The 16,477-nt window shown below is 45.0% G+C and overlaps 1 long non-coding RNA gene across 1 annotated transcript; it reads right to left on the bottom strand.

The window, feature by feature from the left end:
* Nucleotides 1-317: 317 nt before the first annotated feature.
* LOC138923358 (uncharacterized) lies at nt 318-15,577 on the bottom strand. Its single transcript, XR_011436854.1, has 3 exons — nt 13,247-15,577; nt 3,419-6,319; nt 318-2,587 (listed from the first exon to the last, which is right to left on the bottom strand). It is a non-coding gene; the product is annotated as an uncharacterized lncRNA (long non-coding RNA).
* Between the last annotated feature and the right edge of the window lie 900 nt (nt 15,578-16,477).

The following is a 16,477-nucleotide window of genomic DNA, read 5'->3' as shown; positions in this document are numbered from 1 at the left end:
AGGGCAGGGGTTGGGGGGCAAGCCCCACCCCCTCCCATACGCACACATCCAAGAGTCTGGAAGGAATGGAGCTATTTTTCTGTACCTTCTTTTGATGCAATCCCAACTCCACCACCTCCTGGAAGCCTTCCTGGATTATCTCAGCTCATACAGAGTTTCCTCTTCTCAGGACAACTCCTCACCCAATTATATACCATCCTGTCTTTCTGTTAGGGGCATCACCTTGTTTTTCAACCCTGTCCCCAAAACGGTGTGTTACAGAGATGCACATATTAGATGCTCAATAATTACTATTTATTGAGTGAACAAATGAGGGAAGTACTTTGGTCCAGGTAGGAAAGAATGTGGGAGTCTTTGGAATCCTGTGTTCCATTTTCAGCTATACCATGTACTTAGCTGTATGGCCTGGGCAGGTCTCTTTAATTCTCTGACCCAGTGTTTTCTCACGTGTAAAATGAGGATAATGATATCTACCTTACACAGAAGTTTCAGCATCTGCAGGTTGCAGTAGGTGAGATAATCCCCCCTATCCCCCTGCAAAGATGTCCACATCCTAGTCCCTGAACCTGTTATGTTATGTGATGAAGATGAATCAGACCTGCAGGTGGAATTATGGATGTTAATCAGCTGATCTTAAATTAGAGAGATTACCCTGGGTTACCCGGGTGGGCCCAATGTGATCACAAGGGTCTTTAAAAATGGAAGAGGGAGGCAGAAGACAAACAGAGAGATGACGACGCTGTGAGAAGTACTCAGCCCCACGTCACTGGCTTTGGAGATGGAGGACCGAGAGCCCAGGAAAACAGGCAGCCACTAGAAACTGGAAAAGGCAAAGAAATAGATTCTGCCCCAGAATGAGAAGAAGAAAGGCAGCCTTGTCAACACCTTGCTTTTAGCCCAGTGAGGCCCATTGCATATTTCTGATCTCCAGCACTGTAAGAGAACACACTTGTGTTGCTTTAAGCCACTAAGTGTGTGGTAAGAGGAAGAGGAAGCAAGAGGAAACTAATACCCAGGTGCTGTGTGTCAAGTACCTGGCACAGAGTGGGTGCTTTAATGGTTGGTAGCAGAGAATGAATGAATGAGTGAACGAATGAGTGAGTGAATGCCAGTGTGTCCCACTAGACTGACAGCAACCTGAGGGCAGTGTCTTCCGTCACTTACATTCCACTCAGCACCCAGCAGAGGGCCGGGCTCACACCAATGCTCAAAGAGGCTTCTGGACTCAGACTGAATTTCCCCTCCGGGGACTGATGGACTCCAGCAGGCGGGATGGGAAAGAGACTCAGCATAGAAGGGGATCCAGGGGCTGATAACAGGCAAATCGACTTCTCCCCAAAGTGTGGGTGTGGTGAGTGTGGGCTGACCCCAAATGCACGTAATACGGAAGTTGGGTTTTAATGCTGCTGAGCAGTGAGCCTTGGGGCGAAGACGCCGGGGAAGACGGGGAAAGGACCCTTAGCTCATCTGCACGAAGCAGAAGAGGCCGTTTCTTCGGGTGAGAGACGCTATTCACCGGGGGAAAATGTTCATTATGAGCAAGCCCGTTTCTCTCTACCGACACTGTTTGCTGAGGCCTCAGGCTGAATCTGCCCAGTGTATCCACAGAGCTGACAGCGAAGGCCAGACAGAGCCGGCTTTTGTACATTTTCTGGATGCATCTGAGCCCTCCTGGAAGTCCAGGTTCCAAAGAGGAGAAGCTTGGTTATTGGGATACTGCTGATCAATTGATCAGTATGATGCTGCTGCAAATCACTGAATGTCCCCCTTCATTCAAAAGAAAGGAAAAAACTTGGTTTCAGTTCTGAATGCACAGGGTAAGAAACCCAGAGGTCACTTTCTCTTTCTTTCGAGCTCTCTCTCACTCTCTTAAATAAGGAGAAAGGCTATATTTTTCCATGGATTAAGTCCAACACAGAGAAAACTGTCACTGTGAAAACAATGGAATTTATCTCCACTGATATAGCCTGACACTGGGACAAGTGCCTGAATTGTTGCCATGGCAATAAATGTGTCGGACTTATGCATGCGCTCTCTGCTATAGGATTTTGATTAATGGCATTGACTAAATGGTGTGAAGGGGGAGCGACCACGGAGAAGGCCCAAGGAGACAGGCCAGGCTACAGAGGGTTTGCTGCAGCCCTCCGCCTACAGAGGGTGGCGAGCGGGCTTGGGGAGAGACCAGTGAAACAGGGCCAGAATCTCTTCTATGAAGCAGTATCTGCACGCCAGCTGCGCCTGTGCAGGGTCTGGGAGCTACAGGCGAGGGTGTAAGACACTGAGACCAGAGCTCCATCAGGGCCAGAGAGCTAATGAAATACCACTTCTACTGGGCGCTTTCTATGTGCCAAGGATTTTATATGTCTCAATTTATTTAATCCTTATATGAACCCTATGAGGCAGCTATCATTATTATTTTTCTGATAAGAAAACTGAGGCAGGGGCTGGCCCCCTGGCCGAGTGATTAAGTTCATGCGCTCCGCTGCAGGCGGCCCAGTGTTTCCGTGGTTCGAATCCTGGGCGTGGACATGGCACTGCTCATCAAACCATGCTGAGGCAGCGTCCCACATGCCACAACTAGAAGGACCTGCAACGAAGAATAGACAACTATGTACCGGGGGGCTTTGGGGAGAAAAAGGAAAAAAAATAAAATCTTTAAAAAAAAAAAAGGAAAAAAATCTGAGGCACAGAGAAGTTAATTGACTTGGAAAAAGTCACACAGCTAGTGAGTTGGGAGAACCAGCATTCAAACCCAGGCTGTCTGGCTCCAAAGGCTGAGCTTAACTACTGCCCTGTGCTTTGTTCCAAGAACAGATACCACCCTCCTGACTTGGCTTATCAATGCTGCTATTAGTGTGGAAAGGGGAGAGAAAGAGAGAGAGAACAACTCAGTGAAAAAATCCCTACCTCTGGAAAACCAACTCAAAGCCCTCACAGCTCTCCAGCGGAGGGGGCGTGTTTTCCTCATTGCTAACATTGGAGACAGCCAGCGCGTGCCTGGGGCCTGCAGCAGGCTGCCTGCCAGTCTGCCCTGAGCACGTCTCATTCACCAAGAGGCAGGGGGCACCTTGGTCAGAGTGAAGTCTGGGAGCAGAAAGACATGACTCCTGGCTCACTGCCCTCAGCGTGACCTTGAACTGCTCACGCCACTCTCGAACTCCATTTCCTCTTCCGTGAAATGGGTGTAATGCTAGTATTACCTTGCCTGTGGTTGTGGGATTAAATGAGATGATATATTGTAAACACTAGGTACAGTGACTGGCACTCAGTAAATCCTCAAATTAGGTTAGTTTCCCAAAAGACTCATTTTTACTAATTTGCCTGGTGTTCAGAAAACTCTCTTGCTCTTTCCTTTAGCTCAAACAAGTTTTCTACTGCCATTTTCTTTGTTCTTCCCTTCTGGTCCACCTAGTCTTACCTTTTTGATAGTCCTTTTATGTGTAAACTGGGTCTCCTAAATACACCCTCCCGTCTTCTCTCCTCTTCATTTCTAACCGCCATCCTCCTTGGAGATGACGCTGCAATTATCCTGTCTGTCTTCTTCTTCATCACTCGGGAGTTTTCTTCAGTGGCGCAGTCTATTGTTCACTCTTCTGAAGTGGTTCCCACTTGGACATTATTCCTTTATGACTATTTAGTTTAAGTTCGTAAATGCAATGTCATAGTAAACATTTGTGGAATCACTACTCAGAATCTCTTTTTTTTTCGACTTTCAGCAATAAATCTATATGAGGAAGGCTGTTTCTTTTAGGTGTTTCTGTTCCTCTGGACCACAATGTTACTGGCCTGTTTCATTCATTCACTCACTCAAGAGTCGTTTATTGAGTGTTTATTATACACTCACATCATCATCACATCCGATGGTTGTAAGTCCTCTGAAGGGAAATACAGCCACGTAAGGGGAACCGAGAGCAACAGGGGAAGCCCTTACATGGAGTGGTCAGAGAAAGCCTCTCTGCAAAGGCAACATCTGAGTAGACTCCTGAAGAAAGTAAGGGAGCGAGAGATGTGGATATCTTGGGCGAGACTGTTCCAGGCAGAGGGAACAGCCAGTGCAAAGGCCCTGCTCCATTTGCTGGAGCAAACATTTGCTGTGAAGAAGCTCAAGCGGAAAACCTCAGGGTTTGCCTGGGTGCCTCTTTCTGCCTTATGGCTTGCTCACTCCATAGTATGATTTTATTTTAGTTTTGTCTAGTTCCCAGAAATAACGTTGTTTGGTTTTTTCCCCAGGAGGGGAATTTTGAGTTGACCTACAGTACCTCCTTCAATGAGATACTGCTGGCACTCTAGCAGAAATTCTTTGGGTTTTGGCCGGTGGAAGGCACCTATCCTGGTTTCGGGGACTGCTGCTGATATGTGGATGGCTTGAGGAGAGGGCTGTACCCCCTCCTGTGCTGCAGGAGACCAAGGATGGCCAATCCATGGCACAAGGGCTCTGCTCTAATAGCAGTCAGCACTTGCTGATCACCTGCTCTTTCTTGCTGAGACTAGACCCCACTTCAGAATCCTTCTCAACACTCCCAGTCAGTCATGGTTGGCACCCGAGATGAAACCTTTCAGCCATCCTCAATGATGGTTTCTGACAATATGCATATAAATTAAATTTTTGTATTAGGTTGAGCCATATGTCATTGCTGATTGGTAACTTCTTTTTTTAACTTCAAAGAGGTAATTTTGTGTGGTTCAATCTAGTACATTGAATTAAACACAACTGTGTTCACTGGACCTTTCCTGGCAAATCTTTTGCTAAGTAAAGATTTCTTGTCCTCTGTGGACACTTAAACCCTAATATTTACCCTACTTTTCATACATAGAATTTTCTTAAAGTGGGACCCACCTGTATTAGTTAATACACCAGATCATTTCCAGCCCTCCTCTAATTTTTTTCACCTTCTGGGACCACGAGATGGCCGAACCTAAAATAAGGAGCCCCTAAAACACGTGCCAACAGGCCACAGCTTTTCCCTCTAACCTCGGTAGCTTGTGTTATTGTTGTCATTTATCCACTCTTCCCCTTGTAAGAGGTTTATACTCTCTCCAGCATCGCCACGTGACTTGCAGCGCTTCTCTGATGGAGACGCTACTTCCCGCCCCTTGGCGGCAGGCTTGGTCACGTGACTTGCTTTGGCCAATGGAATGTGATGTATGATACTCTGGGCAGAAGCTGTAAGAGACGGTGCACGGGTCCTTCCTCTTTTCCCTCTGCCATGGGACCTGGATGTCAGGTTGTGGAAGACGGATGGAGCAGAACTGGAGAGCCTCAGCTTTGCTGCAGTGACATACAGAGTGAGTGGGAAATAAACCTTCGTAATACTGCCGCTGAAATGTCGGGGATTATTTGTCTCTCTAGCCGTAGCTAGCCAAAGTTACCAGGGCCTCACCCTGGGTAAGTGTCCTGTAGCTATAGAGCTCCAGGGAGAGTATTTTGGTTCACACACACTGTTGACATCAAGGGAGTGGATGGTGTGAGACCATCCAGCCTTTCTAGGCACAATGTACGAGTGTGCCTGAAACCTTTAGGAGAACGTGTCCAAATTACATGATCACAGATGCCTTGTCGGGGGAAAAACAAAGAAGTTTGGAGTTCAAGTAAGTTGGGAGACACGAGGCTAAATGAAGTTAAACTCAAGTTTCTTTCCAGCGAGACTTCTCATAGCTTTTACGTGCTAAGGTGCATTGTGAGTCTCCAAGGGAAGGGAGTGTATGTAGAATTCACTGTTTTCCAAAATTGCTTGATCGTGGAGCTCTTTTTGTTTTCGTGGAGTATTTCATGGGCCTAATATTCTGCAGAAAATCTCAGCAAATGCTGCCGCTGGTGGCAGCAGAATTTGCATATTTCTCCCATACTTCCCATCTCTTCCAGCCATCTATCTTGTTTCACAGTTTCTCGTCTCCCTCGCCTTTATTTATCTTCTCTCCTGTTTTGCTCCCTGCTCTTCCATCTCCTTTCATCCTTCTACCTTTGCCTCCTATTTCTCCTTTCTTCTTTTCTCCTTTTCTTCTTTCTTCTCTTCTCTCCCGCCTCCTTGCAGACCCTATAGTCCCCTCTTCTCCTCCTCTCTCCCGTTTACTATCCTCACCCCTTTTCTCTCTCTTTTTCTGGCTTTTCAAGAAGTCAGTGGGTTTTCTTGGACTGGATGACCCAGGGGAACATCCTGCCTGATTGTCAAGTGTCATTCCTGAAAAGCAAAGCCAGCCATGGTGCTGCCTGCTCTTCCCAGGTGTGGTGTTAATTTTGAAGGGATGGGCTTTAACATCGCATCAGCCTCCTTAAGGAGAAATCCTTTGTTCTAGACTCAGACAAAGCAGCACAGTCGGCCTTAAAAGAAAAAAAAAAAAGCTGTTTCATTTTATATTGGAAAAATACAATGTGACATCTGGAGAATAAATTGTTCAGTCAGCCAGAAATACGCCTTGTAAAAATTGCTTAGGTTTCTGTAACAAGATTATTTACTGCGAGTGTTCACCTATAATACAGCACACTTTTGAAATGGACCTTTTATGAAACACATCAAGAACTGTAGAAATGTATTCAGTGCATTAATCTACAACACTGCACACTTTACCACACTTTTAGAGCAGATTTCAAAACTCAGACCATCTAATGAGATAGAAAAAAGTTATTCTTGTCCTATATTCATTCCAGTCATGTTCTATATGAAGCCCTTGGGATATTTAACATAATGCAATAGGTTTTTCAACATATACACACACACACTGTTACACACACTCTCACACACAAACAAAATATATGACTGTTCAGACAAGTATTCAGTTTAGAATGCACGAGCCCATATTTCAACAGCCTGCGTGCAAGGCAAATGCTGGCTATTTTAGATACCAGAACTTTATAAATATTTAAAGATCTTGATCTAATCCAAATGAGAGATCGCTCAGGTGCTGTCAGTTACTTTCCATAACTCCTTCTTTTCTGATCAGGGGGTGACAGTTTGGATAGCAGTCTCCTGGCAATTTGAGGAACTACCTCAGTTAGAATCTGGCAGCTGGGACCGGGCCTGAGGTGGCTGAAGCAGGTGGATTGTAGAGAAGTGGGTCAGGTGGGGGAGGCAGGGGAAGCATGCCCTATGATTGCCTGCTTCGCTGACCTTGACTTTTCTTTGCCACCATGACTACTGAAATGGGTTCTCTCAGCTGGGCGGCTCTGGAATAGGTGGTCCAGATCTTTCCACCTCGAGGTCAACTCAACTGCTCCCTTGCTTCAATACATATCAGTTCTGGCAGATACAGAGCAGAGAAGAGACCTGCGGAATGATTCCTCTACCAACCCAATGAGAGGCCCAGGCTCTCAAAGTTCACCTTGGCCCAGGGACTTTAGTGTTGTTGCTAGGAGAGCTGAACTGAAGGAAAGAAGCCAGTACTGAAATTCAGGAGAGGAGAAAAATACCCACACCAAAACTCTCTCCAGTGCCAAAGATCAAGGGATTTCTCAGCCATCCTCTTGGCATCACCACACAGCAAAGTTTGCATGAAACTCAAGGTAGAGCTAGTGGCATCACGTGCGTCTTGGAGGATGGATTTCTGGAAGACTTGCCAACCTCTGTGTTCTGAGGGTCCCTCCTCTCAGAGAGTGAAGCTCTAGAGAAAGCTTGGAAGAGCGCCTGGCGGTTCTTAGCGCAGAGCAGGCCCCTTTCTTCGATTGCTTGCTCTTTACTTTGCTGAATTTCCGACCTCTCTTCTGCCCTTCAGGTTCTCATCTGGTCTGGTGCAGACTGAAGAATGATGTTTGTTACTGCCTCTGCTCAGCTTACTTGGATTTTTTTTTAAATGGGCCTTTGCATTTTGCATTTTTCTTTTTCTAAGTCTCACACTCTGGGAAACTACCAGCTTCTTTGAGAAAATTTCTTCTATTCACTCTTTCCTTTCCTTTCATGGAATGTTTTCTTTCTTTTTCATGGTCCAGTCAAGACCCTCGTCCTCCATGAAGCTGTCCATGACCCTTTGGCTCACACTAATTTTTCCTTTCTTTATCCTCTCAGGTAATCTATTGAAACATGTAGTTTGATAATCATACATGGCCTTGCCTTGCTTCATCTACCTTGTCTTTCCCTGTATGTGAAACGGAAGCATAGGGAATGGAAAGACTAGGGCACCAAGTAAGAAACTGGGAGTTCTAGTCTCATCACACCATCATTTACTCATCATGTGAACCTTATACCAGAGCCTTAACCATTTTGAGCCTCCGTTTCCTCACCTATCAAATGTAGGTGTTACTCACATTGCTTGTCTCATAAAAAGTTGTTAACATTTAGTGAACTAATTGAGAACATTTTTTAAACTGAAAATCCTGGAGCATATATAGAGTATCAATAGCATTATGCTTGTTGTCTTATATTTGCTTCCTTTTCCCCGCAGTGGCTAGAAAAGTATTGAACACACATTAGGAAACCACCGCACGTTTGTTGAACAGAATGTTCCTTCGTTCTTCTTGCCCGAGGGAGTCCCTTCCAGGTTCTGTCCTCTGGAAGCTCTACTCCAAAGCACAGAGCGAGTCCTAATCAGGATGAAGAAGATTTGAGGGCCCTGTCTATTCTTTTCACAAGGATTAGGAAAGCTGAGTTTAGATTTCCCTCTGCCATTGTGTGGGAACCTAGGTGGAGAGTTTTGTTGTGGAGAATTCTCTGGTAAGATGCTGGCGGGAGTTTAAGTTTAGCACTAACCACAGGGTGATCTTTTTCCCTTCTTTCCAGAACAGAGAATACTAGTAAATTAATTCCTTTATCTGGTAGATGAAAGGTCACTGAATTATTTCCTGTAAGGTGGTTACATGTCTGTACTAAGGGAAAGTGGGAAACTTCTAAAATCTTGATGAGCCCATTTGATTGAGAATTTGCTTGGCTTACTCTTTGATCTTTCTCCGTAGATAACCTTTCCCTTGTGTTCTGAAGATGGCGGTGGATTTCACCGTGGACAGGAAGGAGCTCTCTCTTTTCATCTGTTGGGGGAGGGGGTTGGAAATTTGGTTAAGAAGCCTTAGTGCTGGCCCTGAGGCTCAGAACCATTCAGATGCTTGAAGAGCCCACCTTCAGGTGGAGGCCGGAAAGAAGTGGCTACTGTGTCTGGATATGGTTTGGCTATTAAGACTGTGGGTAAAGAGCCAGTGAATCTTTTCAGTCAGTCTCTCCTTCTGGGACTTCCAGAATCTCCATCTCATTGTGATGGAAAAGAAACAAAGTGTGGACTGCTCCAAAGAGGGGAGACAGTATCAAGATTGATAGCCCTCATGAGAGATCCTGGGCTCTGCACCCTGCTGGAAGCAACCGTGTCTCTCCTCCCTTGTTCCAATGAACGGACTGGACACATATAAACAAACTGATGCAGGGGAAGCTGTAGGCTCTAAACGGAGGCTCCATCCGTGGAATTCACTCCATTCCCCTCCACATGGTGTCTAGAGGGGATTGAGAAAATCTTCTCTCAACATGGGCCTTATTCATTGGTGAAAATTTCCCTTTAAAAACACTTTATAGGCATTCATTGAAAGGTTATAGGTTCAAGGTTTTGTGAGGAAAACTGTGGAAGAAATGGAGCTAAGTGAGACATGATCTGCTTCTCAATGACTCACTATCTGCTGGGGGAGACAGAGCTCTCCAGATGCAGTGATGGCAATAGGCTGATTGTTGTCGGTGCTGTAATATACATGGAACCATTCACTGAAAGAGCAGCGAGGAAGAGATTTGTGTGGACTGAGGGAGTAAAGAAAGCTCATCGGAGAAGGAAGGCAATCTAATGAAGGCTGTTCATGGCGATCAAGCCAAAATCTTCAGCCACTACACTTGAGTCAAGACTTCAGCACCAGCTTGATCCAAGAGGCATTGGAGGAGGATTTCACATGCCATGTTGGAGAAAAGGTCCTAGTAATTGACTGTGTTCAGGCTCTTTAGATACGGGACTTGGTTCAGCAATATTAGCCCTTGAGATTTTTCTCATCCCCTCCTGTATATCCTCTTGGTCTTTATGATTCTTGGGGTCCCTAGCAGATGGGGGCTCTGATCTAGGGACTGTCAAAACTATTCAACTTAAAAGAGCTCAAGCAAAAAATATTGATTTACTAAAAAATATGACTATCTCATGAAACCCCAGGGGAGGAATATAGTTGGGCCTCAGAACGGAATTGCTCTCAGAAACTGGAAAAGGTACTAGGAATCCAGGCAGTACTCCCTCTCTCATTTCTGCTTCTCTCTGAGTGTGTTTTTCATTCTTCTCTTTATGTACCAGTTCTTACTTAGTCTGTATAAAAAAAAAAGATGGCTGCCTCAGATGTCCAAGGTTTTAATATGTCTTTCATATTCTACCATTCATACAAACTAACTGGTTATCTTTGAGTTATTTCACATTCTTATTTCACATAAAGAGAATCTGTTTAAACTAACTTGAGCCATGTATCTCCCATTGGTGCAATTATGCTTTTAACACCCAATTCCACCGTAGGGGGGCGGTTCCCTGTACATCCAAGGAATTCTCTGAAACCAGCTGGATGTTTTCTTGTTCAGCTGGGTTCTGACACTATCTACCGGGAGATTGCATAAGATTCCACAGGTTAAGGGCTCAGTCCCACAAGACTTCCCTCCACTTCAGACAGCAATCACAAGTCCAGGTTGTCACCTATGCTTCTGACTGAATGGCTATAAATCAGAGATTCCAATGATCCCTTCCTTGAGTTTGATTAATTTGCTAGAGCAACTCATAGAACTCAGAGAAACATATTACTTACTAGATTGCCAGTTAGTTATAAATAGATATAACTTGGGAACGGCCAGGTGAAAGAGATGCATAAGGCAAGGTATCGGGAAATGACGTGGAGCTTCCATGCCCTCTCCAGGTGTGCCACTCTCTCCAAAGCCCCACGTGTTCACCAACCTGGAAGCTCTCCAAATCCTGTCCTTTTGGTTTTTATGGAGGTTCCATTATACAGGCATGACTGATTAAATCATGCCCATTGGTGATTGAACTCGATCTCCAGCCCCTCTCCCCTCCGCAGGAAGGCTGGGGCTGGGACTGAAAGTTCTAACCCTCTAATTACAGAGTTGGTTCTCCTGGCAACCAGCGCATCCTTAGGTGCCTTCCAAAAGTCACCTCATTAACGTAACAAGAGACACCCTTATCACTCTCATCGCAGGAAATTCCAGGGATTTTAGGAGCTCTGTGCCAGAAATGGGACAAAGAAAAAAATATATATTTCTTATTATAAATCACAATACCACACCAGTCAACTTTGTCTATCGGATGAGTCAAAGAGTATAAACGCAGCTGTCAATGTCTCTGTGGTAGAAAGAAGGTTCTTAAAAAGGAGGAGGATTGCTCGGAGCCTGGGCAGATCACTCCCCACCCCCACCTCGCCTCGGAAAAGAATATACTCTTTGTCCCTTTCCAAGTGCCTGTGCTGCAGGAGAATCACAAATGGCCAGTTTAGGGAAAGCTCGTGTATAAGAAGAAGTAAGAAGAAAACAGAACGTTCTGATTTTAGACGCCATCCTTCAGAAAAACAGTGATGTAAACCTACCCTTGTTCGTGAACTCAACTTTGGCTGTATCAAGGTTGTGTTTCCAGATGTTCCTATAGTGCATACAGGTCTATTTTGCTTGGTCTCAATAACTTAGTTTCCTACCAGGTATATCATTCTGCCTTACAGATGGATATATGATGCTTCCAAACAAGACAGGTTGACAGAGGCCCTAGGAAGTCCAAACTCTTTGGTATTAAACACAAGGACCTTTAAACTCTGACCCCTGCTACTTCTCCAGTCTCAACTATCATGACTCTTGATCTGGCAGTTTACGTTCCAGGCATTTAGAACTGCTGACAATTCCTGGAACAGTGTGTCATATTCGTGACTCCATGCTTCTGAACCTCCTGTTCCCTGTTCCTGGAAACTTCGTCCCACCACCTGTCTACATCACAAACCCCTGCTCACCTGTTGACAACTGGTCACATATATCCCCCTCTAGGAAGCTCTCCCTGAGACTTACACACCACCCCCCCCCTTCCCCCCCCACTAGAATGGGATGAAGGAAGTGGCTTAACCCAAAGTAAAGTGGCACTCCGAGTCTGGACCATGCATAGCACCACCTCCAATCCTCCCCTTTTTCTTCACTCATGAATTATTCACATATACTAGACATGACTCTAAGCTCCCTTAGGATGGGTTCGTTTTATTTATCTTCATTTTTGTTCTCCTGCAAACATATTTCTTTGCACAAAAAAGTAGTGTAGTTTAGAGATTAAGCACAAGAACTCTGCTGTCAAATGGACCTGCCTGGGTTCAAATCTTAGCTTTTCCAATTCTTAGCTGTAAGCCTGGGCAAGTTATCTTACTATCTAAGACTCAATTTGCACACCTATAAAATGGGAATACTCGTAAGACCTACCTATAAGGGTTATAATGTGGTGATTTAATGAGATAACATGTGTAACATAGTAAGCTCTGAACAAGTGTTGGATTTTACTATACAAAAATATTCTGAACAGAATTACTTCTTTGTTTAATGTCTTAGAAATCACTCTATTTCAACAATATAAACCTTGTGTCCCATGGAGATCTTTACTAAGAACAATGGTTTACCATTGTGAAAGTGCTGGCCAAAGTGCTGGGGCCAGAAGATTCTGGTGAATAAATTTGGAGTTTCATCCTGCACATTTTTTTAGCTTTGACTCAGTTTCCCTTTTTCTAGACAGGGAAGAATTGGAAATACAAGCTGAGCTTTGATCTCTCACTTGGGGATTCTCTTCAACAGCCACGAGACTAGGGGCTGAAATGTCCTTCCTGAGCTCTCACCCTTCTCCCTGCCTACCAGCCAAGCCTCTGTCCCGTTCATCCAGAAAAGTGTTCATCTCGGGGCAAAGAGGAACTTCTATGCAGTTCTAGAACTCTGAGTTTCTCAACCAGAGCTCCGGGGGGAATAACCTCTTATTCTGCAAGAGAAAACAGAGCTTAGGGGAAAAAAGCAAAGAAAAAGAGAAATTTCCTCTCTCTCTCTCTCCCTCCCTCTCTCTCCCTCTCTCTCTCTCTCTCTCTCTCTCTCTCTCTCTCACACACATATACACACACCCCCACTCTGTTTGTGAGCCATAGGGTTTTTCGGTTTGTGAGTAAATGCACCTGTTTTTCTAAGTCTGCTGGTGACAGCTCATCTTTCCAGATCTTTCTGGAAGCTGTTCTTTAAGGGGGCTCACATCTTAAAGGGCACACGGCCCACAGGCTGGGAGCATCCCTGCCCGCCCTCTTACCTACCTTCTCATGCTTTCTCCCAGCCCCTCTTGCACTGGCTCATTGTTTCTCCTCTTCTTTCCTCTCTTTCTGTCTGTATTTCTCCCCTCTCTCTCCTCTCCCTTCTCCCCTCTTTTCCTCTTTTCTTCCTCCTACCTCTCTCTCCTCTCTGTTATTGGAGGAGCATATTCTGTTCTCGACTGTAGGAGATGAGGCAGTTCTTATAGTTCCAGCTCTACCAAACCAGCCCCAGGGCTGTGTTCATCACAAGTGAGTGCAGCTTTTGCGGGCAGGCACATGCCCAGAGGGATCCTGGCGCCGGAACAGAGCCTGGCAGCCTCTTGCCTCGGGCTAGAGAATGTGGACGGTGTTGCTCCATCCAGAAAAGCCTGCGCTTCCAGAGCCACTGCTTTCGGCCCCATCCAAGCTGCTCTTGAGCTCTTTATTTTGAAGTCATTTCTTGTTGGATTCGGCAGCAATCCATCTCCAAAAAAAAGATGAAAAGAAATGATCTGATCCGCATGCACTGGCTGACTGGCCCCAGAACACACTAGATCTCTGGCATGATGCAAATAACTGTTTTAAATCTGCTGCCACTTTCCTAAATATTAGCATTAGGATTAAACAGAAATGTCTCTTGCCAAAAAAAGAACACTAGATTTAGGGCCAAGGGAGTTGATTCTGACATTCATTATGACTATTTTTTTTTAAAAGAAATTTCAATTTGGAGAAAATGAGATAGAGGATAACTGGGTACAGAAGAGAGCTGTGTTTTTTCTTTCTTTCTTTCTTTCTGTTTTTTTGAGGGGCGTTGGGTCTGAAGCCGTGCATGTCAGAGCTTTTACCCAGGAGGACGGCAAACCCGTGGCAGAGTCAATTTAGTTACAAGATCAAAATCTCTTGACTCACAGGAGACAGTGTTAAAAGGTTGGGAACAGCTACAGATCTGTTAAAATCATGCTTTTGCAGCAAAATCAGATTCTCAATTGCTTTACAGGCTCCTCATTTATAAAGCCCCTTTCAAGCTGGCAGTTTTGGGTCCAAGCAGTGAAGATGTTGAGAAAGCTGTTGATCCAAGGCATTGACTTCATGCAGCCATTCTCCCGGCACCCCGCCCCGACTTCCAGCCTCGACCTCGGTCAGGTCCAGCTGCTTAAATGGCAAGAAGAAAAAGTAAAGTCCCGGATTCGAACAAGTTTTCAGGTTCCTGTGGAATGGTAGGTTGCAGGACCACGCAGCCCCTGCCCGATGCTCTTTTGCTGGTATTAATAACACACGAGTTAACACCAGCTACTGCACACTTACCATGTGCCAGGCATTGTGCCAAGTATTTATGGATCAGGGTCAGCAAACTATGGCCCCTGGACCGAGTCCAACCCGCTGCCTCCTTTTGAACAGCCTGAGAGCCTAGAATGGTTTTGACATTTTTTAAATGGTTTAAAAAAATCAAAAGAATATTTCATGACTCATGAAAATTATATGAAAATCAAATTGCAATGTCCATAAGTAAAGGTTTGTTGGCATACAGCCGTGGCCATTCGTTTACGAATTATCTATGGCTGCTTGGGGGCTACAGCAGCAGAATGAAGAGGCTGCAGCAGAAATCGGATGACCCACAGAGCCTAAAATATTTACTATCTGGCCCTTTACACAAAGAGGTTGCCAACCTCTCTGTATGTACATCATCTGATTCTTACAGCAGCCTTCCAAAGTAGGGGCTACGATTACCCTCATTGCTGAGAGGCAATGACAGTGCAGAGAAGTCATTGTGCCTAAGCACTTTGCACGATTTCCTTCTTTAAAAGTCACTTTTGATGAGATTTCCTTTCAAGGGGGGCACTTCCCTAGGCGCTAGGGAGTAGGGAGGGACCAGGCAAAGTCAGAGACCCCAGGAGTCTCAGCCAAAGCTGGGAGCCTCTTATGTGCAATTCGTGTAATTCTTTGAAGTCATAAAACACTTTTCTTTCATTTATTTATTTAACAAACACATATACAGCACCCAGTATGTGGCGGGTCCTATTCTAAGTGCTTGACAAATAGTAACTCATTTAATTCTCTCAGCCACCCTATGAAGTAAATACTATTACTACCTCCATTTTATAGATGGGGAAACTGAGTCAAACTCCAGCCACACAGCTCGTCAGTGGCAGAGACAGGATTGGGACTTGGTTGAACTTGGTAGGAATGCCTTCGCTCTGCACCAGTGCACCGTGCTGTTTTTGCCCTCTCAACGTATCATCGCCGCAGTCCATCACAGACTAGCAGGAAGGGTGTCTGCTAGTCCCACTTAACGGACAGGGAAACTGAGGACCCAAGAAGTTAAATGACTGGCCCGAGGATGAACACTTATTTCATTGCAAAGCCACTCACCTCTGCCATCCCCTGCTTATTTGACTTCACACCACTCTCTTCTTACTCTTTGCCTTTAAGCCAATCGAATTTTCTTTTAGGTTCACTTCGCCGTTTTTGCACACGAGGTTCCCTCTGCCTGCCACATTCTTCCTCTATACTCTTCAAGCACTTGGCCCCTTTTTATCTTTCAGATGAGGTGATTTTAGCAAAAAGTAGGTCATGCTTCTCCCACAAAGAGATTCCCAAAAAGCAGTATTTATTTCTCTCTCATGCAAAAGCGTGTGCAGATATTAAAGGCTGTGGGCAGCTCCACAATCAGGAAGGACCAGGCTCCTTCTTCAACATGACTTCTGTCTTATAGTCCAAAAATATTGCTCTAGCTCCTGCCATCACATCTGACTTCCAGTCAGTCAGAAGAAGAGACAATAGAAAAACTGGCCTTTTTTGCTCACATTCTATTGGTGAAGATTTAGTCAGGTGTCCAGACCTAGCTACAAAGGAGTCTGGAAAAACTAATCTTTGTTCTAGAAGACTTTATGCTCAGCTAAAAAGTAGAGAGTTCTGGTGATGAGTGAGAAGGGGAGAATGGGCATGAAAACATAACTGCCATAGAACCTAGTACTTTTCCTTAATTGTGCTTCTCCAATTTGCAATTAGATCTTTGTGTGATTATTATTTAATGTCTTTCTCACTAGGTGGAATCTGAGACTTTCTGATTTATTTCTGCTGTGTCCCCGTCACTTAGCACTGTAAGTGCTCAGTAAGGATTTTTTGAACGGACGCCAAGCAGAGTCAAGGATGGAACTCAGGACACCGAGCTCTCAGTTTTTATCCCCAGCTCTCAGCCAAGACATAGGCAGATGTCACCTGATCTTTGTTAGATTAAAAGATAGGAGAATTCAA

Source organism: Equus caballus, chromosome 3 (genome assembly GCF_041296265.1).
Source record: "Equus caballus isolate H_3958 breed thoroughbred chromosome 3, TB-T2T, whole genome shotgun sequence".
In the NCBI taxonomy this organism is placed as follows: domain Eukaryota; kingdom Metazoa; phylum Chordata; class Mammalia; order Perissodactyla; family Equidae; genus Equus; species Equus caballus.
The sequence above is the reverse complement of the archived record's forward strand: the minus strand, read 5'-3'. Positions and strand labels throughout refer to the sequence as shown.